Source organism: Prionailurus viverrinus, chromosome A3 (assembly GCF_022837055.1).
Source record: "Prionailurus viverrinus isolate Anna chromosome A3, UM_Priviv_1.0, whole genome shotgun sequence".
NCBI classification, from domain to species: domain Eukaryota; kingdom Metazoa; phylum Chordata; class Mammalia; order Carnivora; family Felidae; genus Prionailurus; species Prionailurus viverrinus.
Window position 1 is genome coordinate 64,226,199 of NC_062563.1, and position 15,187 is coordinate 64,241,385.

Here is a 15,187-nt window from a genome sequence, read left to right on the forward strand (position 1 = left end):
ATCAATGTTGACTAAGAAACAAAACATGGAAATGTCAAGGGCTGAATGCCAGGCATTGCAGGCTTAGAAAGAACACAAATAACCCTTAACAGCACAGAGCCCTCTTGAAGGGATCGCCTGTCCCATTTTCTCAATTCGCTTTCCAGCCTTTCCTGATACCCCAATTTCCCGCTCACTAACTCATTCCCTCCCCTACTGCGGACAGGTCCGGCAGGTATATCAGCTCAGCAGCTCTGATTGGTCGGCGATGATTTCATTGTTGAGAAACATCCGGGCTTTTTCCCTCCCCGCAACACCTCCCCCAGAGCCCAGCGTTCTGAGCTTCTCTCTCCCGCGTATGCCCCTCCCGCTGGCTGAAGCAAAACAACCGCCTCTCCCCGGACCGCTTCTGATCCTCGCCCGCGCCATCCCTTCCGTCTCTACGCCAAAGAGAGGCGTTTATATTCTCCAATGAGGGCCTAACAGGACTTTGTTAGCCAATCGGCAGCCAACCCCCTGCAATTCCGGGTGGGACTAGGCTTCCACACCTATAACTGCACAAGCGCGTAGGCTCCTTTATGGCGCTTGTTTTACGCAAGGCTTAGAGGTTAGAAATAAAGGGGCATGATTCTCGTAGAACGGGAAGGATCCGCACACACTGTCTGGATTTGACCGTTTTCGAAGACTAGCCAATCGCTTTTCGAATACTTCCCCGCCTTTTGCGCGTTCATTTAAAAAAAGCCAGTGTGACGGACTTGGAAATTGGTTTAGTGACGGACACGCAGAGAAAGCCAATGATTGAGGATTCGGGTCACCCTTTGGACCAATAAAAAAAGAGAATCGCTAGGGTTCGGGCTTTGCGAGGCGGAGTGCAGGTGGGCGTTATTTGATTGATGGCGATCTCTACTTATGGCTGGTAGGGTGGGTTGGTTCCTGACGTCCAGAGGCGGGGCTGAATAAAGTAAATGGTAATGAAGGGTTGGGTCTCACTCAGTGGGCGGTGTTTGATGGATAGTTGACCTTGCCAATTGAAGGTGGTCACTGGTGCCCAATGGGAAATTAGGAACTGAGAGGCGGGGCATTGTGGGCGGGGAAAACTGAGTACCGAGGTACGGGGCAGCCGAAGTGGGAGGAGGGTGCTGATTGACGGGACGCCCAGCCAACCGAGTGCAGCCAGAGGCCGCGCCGTCCCAATGGGTGGGATCTGGGGGCGGGGCTGCCCGAGGGGCGGGGAGGAGAGGGTGCGGGGAGGGGGTTGCAGAAGGAGCCGAGCGGCTGCTGCTCAATGGCGGAAAAGCCGCCGGTGTTCTGACCGCCTGGTCCCCCTAGCAGTTGCGGGGGAGTTTCCTGCCGGCGCGGCTGGACTCTCTGCTTCTCAGGGTTCGGTGGCTGGAAGATGCTCCAGAGAGACGAGGCTGCGGCGGAGGAGGTGGCGGCGGCCGAATCGGCAACGGCGCTAGGGTGGAGAGAAGGCGGCAGCGGCGGCGGCGGCGGCGTGCGGGGCCCGACGGTGTAAACAGCCCCGGAGGCGGCGGAGGCGGTGGCCGAGACCCCGACGGGGAAGCGGCGGCTGAGGCAGGGTCGCGCCTCAGTCGGAAGCCTGGGTTGAGTGCAGCAGGGGTTCTCTGCGGCGGGCGAGAACGGACGCCCTAGACCTCGCTTCCCTCCCTCGCCCCAGGTAAGGCCGCTCCGCGCCCCGCCGCAGGGGAAACGGCTCGCGGGCACCGCCGAGGCCCCGGACCGTTTTCGGGGTGCCGCCGGGCTGCGGTCGTGGGCCCTACCTGTCTAATCCTCGCCTTTTTTTTTTTTTTTCTTTCTGCCGTGGAGTCTGGGGGAGCAGAACGCGGAGCCTGGCTCCTGGGTAGGCCCCTTCCCCAGCCGCCGCCTCCGCTCTCGGCCGAGGCTGGAAGAGGCTCGGGGCAGGGAATTTTACTTTGCTCCAACGCCTGGAAGTGAACTGCTTTCCCCCTGTTTTCTGCTTCAGACAGCGAGCGTCTCTTTCACACCAAAGCACTGGGGCTAGGGCTACTCCAGGCTTTAACTCATCCCTTCCTGGATCATGCCTATTTGAAAACCCTTTTACATTTGTTTCCTCATCAGCTTTTGCCCCACTCTGCTCTCCACTTCACTTCCTTATTAAATCTTTCTCGTTCTTCTTTCTCTGCCTCTCACCACCTCCTTCTTAGTAGCTCTTAAATCGCTTCTTTCTCTTCTTGGTGACTCCGGGCCCTTCTTCCCTGCCTTCCCCAGCAGTCCTTTTCGGATGTCATTCTTTTCCGCAAAAAAGTTTTTAAATGAAACTTCTGCCATCAGTACCCCAAATCTTCCAGAGGCCCATTAAGAGTAGACTAACCGGCTTTATATGGAAGATCAGTTTTTTTTTAATAATTTAATTGGGTCTAATGTCCTTTCAAAAGTAGGTTGTATTCATAAACGTTAAATGTGAGAATAACACCAAGGTAATTTAAAAAAGAGGGGCTCAGTGAATGTTGGAAATAAGTTATTTCGTTTTTTAAGTTGCCTGACCTTTATTGTCCGATTTAGCAGATCTAGAACATTTGCCCATCTTACTTGGCAAAACTGCTTCTTAAGCATTTGATAGTCGGCCCAGATTCATAAGTATTCAAGTCGGCTTAAAAACAACGTGGAAACTTTAAAAAGAAGACATTAGATGAACAACTAGGAAGTTGTTTTCATGAAGTCACAGTTAAAGACCTTTTAAAATAGGCTCCACATGTTTAATGTATCAAAATAAAGTTGGCAGGAGACTTGTAAAAGGATTATTTAGGAATTTGAGTAGTCTTAGTGATATGTAGCTATTTTGGGAAAAACATTCTTTTTGTTAACAAACCTTTACAACTGTGATGTGAGAATTACTGAGGTTTATTGTGGGATTAACACAGGAACTCATTTTATTTGAGCTACTGCACGGTCGTAGAAGTGGTAAATTGTAGAGGGCAGATACTGTAAGTCCCTATGTTCTGGGAGATTGAGCAACATACCATCAACACTGAATGTTAATGGACATTATTTCATTTACTTTCTCTGTTGTGCAATAGCAGAGTTCCTATCATTGGCCTGCTTTTAAACAGCATTTCTAAATAGAGACAAGTTATTCTAATTATTATAATAATCTTTTCCAAGTGTACAGGCTTTAAAAAAATACGGTTGAAGTTACACTATTAAGGTGATAACTTTTTTAAAGAAATATTTTTGTAGGCCTCCTGAATGGGCAATGTGTTGTTTCAATTGCACTTCTAAAATTTAGTATTTAGAACAGGTTGGGTTTTTGTTTTTGTTTTGGTTTGTCAACAGATTCCCCCCCCCCCCCCCCCCCCCCAGGGATAACCCTGATTTTTACTGTGCTTCTTTGCTTCTGTCAGTGTCTTCTTTAAATGGTGGTTGTGTTTTCCCCTCTTCATTTATTTTTGCTCTCATAAAGTTTTATCACAGTTTCTGCAGTGGCTCTCCATGTTGCATTGTCAGCATGGAGTTGTGTTTTTATGTGATCTTTTGTACCCCTTGGTTAAGATTTCCTCAGTTTTTGTATATAATCTGTGGAATTTGTACATGTTGCATCAATCTCTTAGAAATGACCAGCAGAGCTCTCGACACCTGTTTTCTCATACCAGGTGTCTGATTTCTGCGAAGACTCCAGGAATAGGTGAAAGCTTTTAAAGTTTGTCTGATAGTCATGGCAATAAATATTATTTTATGTTAGTTGTTAACATATTGTAATTACCAAATCTCTACAAATTACATCATCTGAAGGAATGGTATGTCTACCTAGCTGTGCTTCTAAGAAAAACTAATTCACAAGTTGACAAGGGTCAGAAAAAGTAGTTCATGTTGAGAGTTTGTTTTCCTATAATGTACATTTTTTCCCTGTAATGTACATTTTTTACGAAGTCTTTTGAATTAAAATTTGATGCTGATAGACTGTCTCGTGATACTCGTTGAAGAGTAGAATTTGCCATAGTGTCGCTTAGGGATTGTGGTGATTCATTAAAAATTGAGCCAATGGTGGAACAATTGTAAACATGCCCTTGTAAATGGGTTGGTAAACATTTCTTTTAGCGCACATGACACTGAGAGTGAATTTTCCCCCCACTCTCATTGGTGTTAGTTACACGCATTATCTACATTGTATGAATATTTGTATATTACATGTAACTATTTTAAAGAATTTTGTGATACTATCTACAATAGAGAGTAAAGAAGTATAATTCTAACTCTATAGTGGTCTTTCATAAGAAATTAGTAAAGTTGAGTAAAATTAACTTATTAAAATATAACATGGTATTTTACTTTTTCTGTGAAATATGCCTTTCACAGTTCACTGATTTTAAACAAAAATGAGTTGGGAAACAACTGACAGTGTCAGAGTTAGAATAAACTTATTTTAAATTCCAGAATTCAAATAGCAAAATTTATTCAAGTGATAAAAATTATGGTTAGCAGGAAGAGAATGTTGGTTATTTCTGGATATCCATTCCCCCCTCCCCCACATTGTACTTGATTCTTTTTATTTTTTTTTTCTTAATGAACTAATTTCAGAATGTGGGTCAAAATGAAATAATATATTAGCAGCTTTAAAGTTTTACTGTAGAATATATTTTATATATCATATCAGTAGAGTTGTGGATTAAAAGGACTGATTAATTGGGGATATGAGATAAAATTCTCAGAAACTAGGTAAACCCTGGAAATGTAACCCGACTACTTTCCATCTCACTATCCTGTACTCAGACCAAACAGGGAAGGGAAATAGGGTGGATTTGGAGAATACTGGTTTTTGTAGTTTTTGTATAAACTGTCATACTGATCTAACAAGTATAGATGAAGAAAAGGTACTTCATAATCTTTGTTTTGTGTTTGTTGATACTTGTTTATACCAAAATATTGATTTAAAAGAAAATAACTTTTGATCTTTTAGACTAAGTATGCTAATATCTCTGGCCATTTTGGAATCTTTTTTCAAAAGAAACATTTCTTTTTTTCTTAACTTTTTAAAAGTTTTGTTTTTTTGAGTAATCTCTACGCCTAGTGTGGGGCCCAAACTCAAGATCCTGAGGTCAAGAGTCAAATGCTCCAGGGGCACCTGAGTGGCTCAGTCCGTTAAGCATCGTACTTTTGATTTCTGCTCAGGTCATGATTTCCCTATTCGTGTGTTTGAGCCCCATCTCTGGCTCTGTGCTGACAGCTGGCTTGCTTGGGTTTCTCTCTCTCTCTCCCTGTCTCTCCCTCCCTGTCTCTCCCTCCCTGTCTCTCCCTCCCTGTCTCTCCCTCCCTGTCTCTCCCTCCCTCTCCCTCTCCCTGTCTCTCCCTTTCTCTCTCCCTCTCCGTCCTTCCTTCCTTCTCTCTCTGCCCGTACCCTCTTCGCACATGTGTGTGCTCTCTCTCTGCCTCTCAAAATAAATAAATAAACTTAAAAAAAAAAAAAAAGTCGAATGCTCTGACTGAGCCAGCCAGGCGCCCCTCAAAAGAAACATCTCTGATGTGGTTTAGCCTCTTTGTGTAGATTTGACCTGAATTATACTTTTCAGTGTTTAAGCTATATCTTCTCCTTCCCCCCAAAGAAAATCACCTTTTAGACTAACTCGAGTGATTTGATCAGGTAGTTGAATCAATGTTATGATAAAAAGAAGTTTTTACTAAATTCTTGATGTAAAGAAGTTTTCCAGAAGTGTATTCTATATACTGTAGTTTAATTTTCAGATTTTATAAAGATCATGAGGTTTCGTTTTTAGCATCATCTAACAACCTTAGAAACAAATAGCATAAGGTAGCTCATTCTTCTTCTTTTTAGTTTTCATTCAAACTTCAGGGTGTTTTATTTCTCCCTTGAAATTTAATGTTAAATAACAGAGACCTAAACATTTTGCTGTGAATTATGGTAGGTCATGACACAGAGGAGTTCTCAAGTAAATATTTTTCTTTTTTAACTGCAGCTAACTTGTGGCCACATCTACAATATCTTATTATTTCTTGGCATAACATACACCTTTTATAATGATACCCTTTTAATAATTAAGTTCAAGAACCCAGTAGTTTAACAATCAATAGTGGGATTTTAACTTGTTAATCTATTTAGACAAATTTAACATGGTTTGTTAACATTTAAAGCACAGTTTACAAATTGAAAGCTTTTTTTCATTTACTAAATTGTGGTTGTTTTTTTTTTAAGTTATTCTTTTTAAGTGGGTGCCATGCCCAACATGGGGCTTGAACTCCTGACCCTGAGATCAAGGGTCACAATGCTGTACTGACTGAGCCAGCCAGGCACCTCTCGTTTACTAAATAGTTTAATATTAACTTACTAAAAATGGACTCAAAAGTGCTTTTTTGGGAGTATGTTGAAATATCAATATTACATTTATTGGCTTTAAGTTGATTTCTTTCTGAAATCTAAAGACCTTAAAGTTTGGAAACAACCCTTACTGAAAAATTTGTTTTACATCCCTTTGAACAAAAGACTATTAAATACATGGTCTGATATTTAGAGGAGAGAGAGAGATGAACATTGGAAGACTTCTACTGAAGGTTAAGGAACTTGTCTTACTTTTAGAGATGGGACCAATTATTGGCAGTGGTACAGGCAGGTTAAACCTGTGTCTAGTATTGTGCTTTTCGTCTATATAGACCGTCCCCCGCTTCAAATTACGAGTGGATGATAAGTGCATTTGTATGATAGATACATGAAAAACCTTTTCTTTCCTTCGTGGAAAACTTTTTCTGTTGTTAAGATGTGGTTATGTTATCAGGTATAATCAAATGTGTAATAGAAGAAAAAAACTAAATGAATAGGTTTTGTGTGATAGTGCAAACCTGAAAAGCAGGTTTAACAAAGGATATATAGAGTAATTTGTGAAATTCGAAAGGATTTCAAAGCACTTTAAAGCTTGAGAGTAATGTCACTGATTCTTAAGTCTAATTGCATTTAATTTTCTTGATGTAGATATGTATAAGTACACTCTTAACATTGAAAAAGGGTAGTTAATAGATGTTCTTGGAACTAGGAGAATCTAGGAGTGTCCATATTGCTCATGGGTATTTAACTTATCTTGGCAAAGAATTTTTCTTTTCCCCCTCTTCTCATTAAAGCACTCAAGTCTGAGTTAATGAAGGGTGTTATCTATTAAATACAGGTGGCTCTTCTTAGTCCCTTACAAAGAGGAAGTTGTGAACTCAAAGCAACTCTGAATGATAGAATGTATGGGAGATCAAGTTGAGATATGAGCAGCTTCCCATTACTTTAGGCTACCAACCCACTGAGAAGTAAAGAATTCCATGTAGTTTAATAGTTTTTAGTCTTTGGCCACCCCACCCCCAACCATTATTCTGGCATTCCCTGAGTGCCTTCTAATATGCAAAGCACCCTTCCTGGCTGACAAAATCCCTGCCCTCATAGATTTTACATTCTGATGGCACACACACTTCCTCAGTTTATGTTTCAACTGTACTCCCTTTGTGGATGGCCGAAATTACGAGTGGAAAATTTGGGATGTATGGTTTTCTATGCTACACTTTAGAAGCTCTGATGAGAACTTTACTTTTTTTTTTTTTTTTTTTTTAAAGTAAGCTCTACACCGAGTGTGGGGCTTAAACTCATGACCCAAGACCAAGAGTCTCATTCTCCATTGGCTGAGTTAGTCAGGTGCCCTTATAGAGCTTTACTATTATTAACAAAAGAGAGGGAAGAAAAAAAGGAGGGAAGAAGAGTTTTTCTATAACTAGACATAAACTGATACATGGAAAGAGGAAGTAGAAAGGGGGAGATATTGTACCAAAGATTTTAAAAGGTGAGCCAAAGGTCGAAGAGAGATCCCACCAGAAGCTGGGGCCTTCAGGTGTTTACTTTTACTGGCCAGCCTTGGATAGATAGATAAGTTCCTAGACAGGAAAATGGGAGAAGGTAGGATAATAGGAACAGGGTGAGTAGGACTTGTTAACAAGGTTGGTTTCAGTAACTTGCTATGTACCTATAAAACATACGTTGTCATTTGTGTTTAGAAAAGACCCTGTTGCTCTTTCTTGTGTTCTTTTGTGAGTATATTTGAAAGGTGAGTGATTGGCCTTTATAGTGTCTGGAAATATTGTCACTGATGCATTTTTTTTTTTTTTAAGTCTATTCATTTTTAGAGGGAGAGGGAGAATGGGGGAGGGGCAAAGAGAGAGAATCCCAAGCAGGCTCCACGCTGTCAGTGCAGAGCCAGACGTGGGGCTCAAACTCACAAACTGAGGTTATGACTTCAGTAGTTGGACTGACTGAGCCCCCCCAGGCGCTCCTGTCACTGATTTGTGACTGCTACTTCTGTTTTCTGGTTATTTGACAGTTCTTTTGAAGATAACTGATGGAGCCAATCTGTCTCTTAGTTGATTGCACTAAAATTGGTCTGTATATTTGTTACTGCTTCCCTTAATTCTAGACCTGTGCTGTATAACTTGAAGTTGTGCCTTTGTTTTTCCTGCATTGTAAATTTCTGCATGAGGATTTCTTACTGCACTTAGATATGAATCAGGTGCTTATTTTTCTACTTTCTGTTATGTACCTTTCCTAGTGATGATCCAGTTTGGTAAAGATGTCTCTTCCTGAGTTTACACAACCATTGCACACTTAGGGTAAGCACGAGAGATCTTTGATCTTTGTTTTTATTTTAATACATAATGGTCTTTGGCTTTCATTTGTGAGGCATTGAGCCAGACTCTCATGTGATCTTGCTTGCTGCAGTGAGTTGAGATTTTTTTTAATTTTATTTTAAAGCGAATCAACTTGTGTTTATTTCAGGGCCTGAATATAAAAATGAGCACTGGTTCCATTCAAGACCTAAGAGACTTCATTTATAGCACCCAAATTAAGCCCTCAAATTACTAGTTTCACTGTTAATGTATTTTGGTAACTATATCACTTTTATCAAAATGCTGATGTGCAGAAGAATTTGAACTCTTTGAATGTATTAAATTCAGTGCTGTCAGAGCAGGTTCACTGAGCTGTTCAACATTTGGAAATATGTGCCCATAGTTTAGATTAAAAAACAAGACAAAGCCTTACTTGATGTCTAAATTATCTCTTGTAACTGGTTTCATTGATATGGTACAGAATTTTATTAACACTTTGATGGTTGTAGGTCCAAAGTGTGAGGAAGTGGAGTTTAATTTCTTTCTCGTCATCTGTTCTGGAGTCTTTTGAAGTAAAATGTGGAAGTGAAATGATAACTTTTGGCTTAATACATAGAATAGTTTGCGGTTATACTCTCCATTTCTTTGTTTTCGTTTTGTGCAATCTAACTAGTTTGTAAGGGACTTAGGGGTTTGGAAGGATTAGTGATGATTTAGATTGCATTATTGCTCTTATCCTGGATCTTGAGTCTTTTTCTCAGTGATATGTTTGTGTTTTAGGTTCAGGTTATTTTCTCTTCTCTTGTGCTTTTGTTTTGTGTTGCTTTTTTTCTGCCTCTGTCTGTGCTTGATTTTTATTTAAGTACAGGGTGGCCACCAGGTCTGGAAACACAGATGCGTACACAATAAATGGCTAATTGATGTTACAGTACAGAATGTTAAAATAATATCTCTGTTTTCAGACTTTATGATCACCCTACAGACTGGAATTCTTATAGGCGGGTCTTTTGTTTTTGTTCAGGCATATATTGCCTGGGCAAATTATGGAGTCAAGCATAAGGTATATTTTGAATAGAAAGGAGAAGAGATGCATAGTTAATTTTAGAGAGCCAGCTGGAATAACATTGATACTGTGTTTTCACAAGGACTGAAACCAATCCAGCAAAAGATAAGTGTGATATTTAATGGATTGTCAGATGATATTATGGCTATTACAGTTTGGGAGATGCTGTATAGCAGTGGCTTCAGGAGTATATCAGTTGAAAAATGCTCAGAGGAGTTGGCCAAATGGTGATGACGTTAGGAGACCGTGTTTTTTTCGTTCTTTTCATTTTGTTTTTTTAGGCCTTAACTCTATTATTTCAGAGTAATGCCTTGATAATCATAAAATCCTTCTTAGTCACATGTGAATGAAAACTATACCCACAGATCTAGGTGAGAATTCCTTGTCCACAAATGTGCATGAGACATCTCAACACATTTAGATACATATTTCTGAATTTTTGCTACTTTATGCATTTAGTTAATGCTGCAGAATGCTTAGCACAGTCTACTTGTGTATGTTTGTAAGTGTTTATTAGATGTAAGAAGGCTTTATACTTGGAGCAGATTATGCTTCTGGAAAAAGCTCCAAAAGGAGGATGATTGGGAGCATGGACACTGAAGTCGACTACTTGGATTTGTATTCCTGTCCCACCACTCTGTAGATGGATAACTTAAAGCAAATTACTTAATGTTTCTAAACCTCAGTTTTCTCATTTGTAAAATGAATGATAATATATATATATTTAATTTTTAAAATCTTGTATTATTTTTTAAGATTTTAAGTAATCTCTACACCCAATGTGGAGCTTGAACAAACAACCCTGAGATCAAGACTCACACGCTGAGCCAGCCAGGTGCCCCAGAATGGTAACATATCTTATAAAATTGTTAGCTGAGACAGTCCATGTAAAGCTATTCCTATAGAGCCCGGCACACGTAATCACTGCCATTGGAGTGCCTTCTGTTATTGTTGTCGTTACTATGACTACTACTGTTACTATTAGTACATGATAGGTTGAAAGAGTACCTAACCTAGGCAGAAGACACGGTTTGAGGTTCCCATAGAAACTGTTTTTCTTAATGTTTGTTTATTTTTGAGAGAGAGAGGGAGAGTGTGGGCAAGGGGCAGAGAGACAGAGAGACAGAGGGTCAGAAATGGGTTCCTGCTGACAGCAGAGAGCTGGATGCGGGGCTCTAACTCATGAACCATGAGATCATGACCTGAGCCGAAATGGAGTCAGATGCTTAACCCACTGCACCCAGGTGCCCCACCCATAGAAACTATCAATGGTTCTGTGACTTCTCGAGTTACTTAGTCTTTCTAGGATTTAGTAGTTTTAATCTGCAGTATAATATTTTTACCTGAGTTAAGGCAGAAGGCTGGACCATATGATATCTTGAGGTCCTTTTGATTCTAAAGTCCAGAGTTCTATTGTAAGATTCTCATTTTCTGTTAGAGTTTGTTAGCTACGTAAGGGCAACAACTGTGTTAGTTTTGTATGCTGCTCTGTCCATGTATCTATATTGTGTCTGTAAATACTTGCCGAGTAAAGTTTTTCATAGAAATAGTATCTTGTAATGAGAGTAGACTAGGGAGTAGGAAGAGAGGAGAGAGATTAGCATTCCTTCTCAAGGGCTGAATGCTTAACTTGTTAAAGGTATGAACACAAATCTCTTGCTGTTCAATTTTTATTTACTAAATAAATACTGTCTGCTAGCATTAGGCACTTTGCAGAACAAAGATAATTTGAATCTGCTGTTTGGGGGAGTGAGGAAAGGAGTAAAACGTATGTGGTTAATTATACAAGCTAATAAGTAAAAATGCTATAAAGGAATCAGGTATATGTTATATATTTAGAACCTTTTTAGAATGTATGAAAATCAAATGGCAGTATAGAGTATCTTGTAATTGTTCTGCTTTTAGAAAGCAGGTGCTTGAAAAAACATCAAGGTCATGAACTTTAGAAGAGTTTCTTTTGGGTCAAATTTGATACATAACCTTGAGAACTCTGGGGGAGACTTAAAACTAGTATTTGTAGAGGAGATTGATGAATGCAATTTATTTTTTTTTTTTATTTTTTTTTTTAACATTTATTTATTTTTGGGACAGAGAGAGACAGAGCATGAACGGGGGAGGGGCAGAGAGAGAGGGAGACACAGAATCGGAAACAGGCTCCAGGCTCTGAGCCATCAGCCCAGAGCCCGACGCGGGGCTCGAACTCACGGACCGCGAGATCGTGACCTGGCTGAAGTCGGACGCTTAACCGACTGTGCCACCCAGGCGCCCCTATGAATGCAATTTAATAAACTAACAATCACAATGCATTTTTGCCTTTCTACTATGAAAAATTTTTTTGTAGAAGCATAGTTACATCTTCAAAAAAATTTTTTTTTTAACATTTATTTATTTTTGAGACAGAGAGAGAGAGCATGAATGGAGGAGGGTCAGAGAAAGAGGGAGACACAGAATCCGAAACAGGCTCCAGGCTCTGAGCTGTCAGCACAGAGCCCGATGCGGGGCTCGAACTCACGGACCGCGAGATCATGACCTGGGCTGAAGTCGGATGCTTAACGGACGGAGCCACCCAGGCGCCCCTGAAGCATAGTTACATCTAATGCCGTATTAGTTTATGAACATTTTTAATCCTACAGAACATTGTCATGGTACATTGAGTACCTCTATACCCACTACTTAAATTCAACAGTATTTATATTTTTACCATGTTTGCTTTATATAATCTTTGCTGAACATTTCAAAATAAATTGTAGATACCATGTTACTTCACCCAATACTTAAGTATGAATCTACTCCCCAAATGTCGTTTTCTTCCTACCTACGATATTGTCATCATGATATATAACACGGTTGTCTAATCTCCAGAAGTCATCTAATCCCCGTCCTTATGCAGATGTCCCCAGCTGGGTCAGAAATGACTTACATAGCTTTTCCCTTCCATACCAAGATCCAGTGAAACATCATGCATTATTGTGCTGCATTTGCTGTTGTGTCTCAATTCTCTTTTAAATTTAAGCACCTACTTAAAAAGTGACCATCTTTTTTTTTTTTTTTTAAAGTGACTGTCTTTTTGAAGAGACTGATTATCTTGTAAAATGTCCTGTATTCAGAATTTGTCTGATTATTTCTTTGAGGTCTTGTTTAAAACTTACTCCTTTGTCTTCTGTAAACTCTTAAATTAGAGCTAAAGACTGAGTTAAATTCAGGTTAAACATTTTGGCCAGGATGCTTCATAGGTGATGCGGCTTCATCCTTCACATCAGAAGGCACAAAGTGCCTGATTGTCACACTGAGTGGTGCTAACTTTGATCACAGGTGAAGTTGGTGATTACTAGATAGCCCCATGGACAAGTAACATTTTCCCTTTTGTGATTATCCGGTATATCTTGGCATATTTTGTTACCATGTAAATCCATTTCTTCTTTAGAATTTTACTTAATGGATTTACTGGTTTCTCTTTTTTTTTTTCTTTTAAGATTTTAAGTAATCTCTCCACCCATTGTGGGGCTTGAACCCACAGCCCCAAGAGTTGCACGCTCTACTGACTAAGCCAGGTGCCCCATGATTTTTTTTTTTTATAGATGGATCTAGGGGTGCCTGGGTGGCTCAGTTGGTTAAGCATCCTACTTGAGTTCAGGTCATGGTCTCATTGTCTGTGGGTTCCGGCCCAGAGTCGGGCTCTTGTGCTGACTGCTCAGAGCCTGGAGCCTGCTTCGGATTCCCTGTCTCCCTCCCTCCCTCCCCCCCTCCCCTCTCTCTCTCTCTCTCTCTCTCTCTCTCTTTTTCTCTCTTTCTCTCTCTGCCTGCCCCTCCCCCACTTGCACTCTGACTCTCTCTTTCTCTCTGTCTCAAATAAATAAACATTAATGGGGCACCTGGGTGGCTCAGTTGGTTAAGTGTCCAACTTCGGCTCAGGTCATGATCTCATAGTTTGTGAGTTTGAGCCTCACGTCAGGCTCTGCGCCGACAGCTCAGAGCCTGGAGCATACTTTGGATTCTGTCTCCCTCTGTCTGCTCCTGTCCCACTCGCACTGTGTCTTTCCCTCTCTCTCTCAAAAATAAATAAACATTTTAAAAAACAAAACAAAAAGATGTATCTAGACAGGAGTCACCCAGCTGTGGCTCGTTGGCCAAATTTTCTCTCCTGCCTGTTTTTGTAAATAAAGTTTTATTGGAACACAGCATGCTCATTTTTTACGTATTGTCTACAGCTGCTTTCCCACAGCTGTGGCAGGTTGAATAGTTGTGACAGAAACCATATGGCTCTGCAGAGCCCCAAATATTTATTTTATGGTTCTTCAAAGAAAAGTTTTGCTCATCCCTGACTTAGTATGTATATATTGTCCCCTTTTCTCATCGTATTGGTAGTAGTGGTGTAAAAGTGGTGTTTATGTATTTTGGTGTTCATATAATTGTTTGTAGCTTTTGTTGCATCCTGATGTTGTTCAAGGTATAACTGCTTTTAACATGGGGAGACTTGTGAAATTAATGCTTGTGTTTCCAAATCCATAAAGTATGGTGTTGTACATGGCCTGTACAATCATATGTTAAACACACAGAAATCTATCAGGTATAAAAAGAGTTATAAAGAATAATGAACGCCAGAGTAACCGCTACTCAGCTTCGTTTAGGATATAGGACATTCCACCATACTTGAAGCCCTTCTGTTACCTTCACAGATTCCATCCTTTCTTTCCCACTGTCCTGAATTTTGTGCCTGCCTACCCTCACATATGTGATCTCCATGTGCGTATCTACGTCTAAATAGCATCTACTGTTGTTTTAAGAGATTTTGGAGTTTTTGTGCCTGATTGTATATGGAATGCTTTTTTATACAATTTGCTTTTTTCACTCAGCATGTTTGCAGGGTTTTTCCTTGTTGCTCTCTTCCTCTCTTTTTAATAGTATTGCATATGTATTATATAGTATTCTGTTGGACAGTTATAACACATTTGTGTAATCTCTTTGGATGGACATTTGGATTATTTTTGTAAGTGTAAACAATGATGCTAAAATGCAGTTTACATGTCTTTTGGTACATATGTGTGAGGGTTTCTCTAGAGCCTATACTTAGGGGTGTAATTGCTGAATTGTAGGCTTTTCTCATTGTACAACCTACTTAGGTATTTCCACAATTAACTCCAAAGTGGCTGTAGCAACTTAAGCTCCCACCAGTGGGATACAGAAGTTTCTGTTGCCCTATATCAATGGTGCAGGTGGTGCCTTGTGTAAATACAATATTGGCCATACATGGAACTTAACATTTTCTAGTAACCACTTTAACAAAAAGGAGCAGGTGAAGGTAATTATATTTTATCTAGTATATTAAAAATACCATTTCAGTAAGTAAACAGTACAAATTAATGAGATATTTTTGCATTCTCTTTTATTAAATCTTTGAAATATGGTATGCATTTTTACTTAATAGCATATCTCAGTTTGGATTAGCCACATGTGGCTACTAGCTGCTGTATCACAGCAGAGTTCTATGTCCTTGTCTGCACTTGGTATTGAGAATTTTTTTTCCTT

At 40.1% G+C, this 15,187-nt stretch overlaps 1 protein-coding gene across 4 annotated transcripts in view; it reads left to right on the forward strand.

Annotated features, from left to right (window-relative positions):
- The first annotated feature begins 1,221 nt into the window (after positions 1-1,221).
- Positions 1,222-15,187, forward strand: part of PPM1B (protein phosphatase, Mg2+/Mn2+ dependent 1B) — a 96,627-nt gene continuing 82,661 nt past the window's right edge. For all 4 annotated transcript variants that reach the window (XM_047851652.1, XM_047851653.1, XM_047851651.1 and 1 more), the window contains exon 1: positions 1,222-1,657. The gene's annotated coding sequence lies outside the window, so the exon portion shown is untranslated. The remainder of the gene's footprint in view (positions 1,658-15,187) is intronic.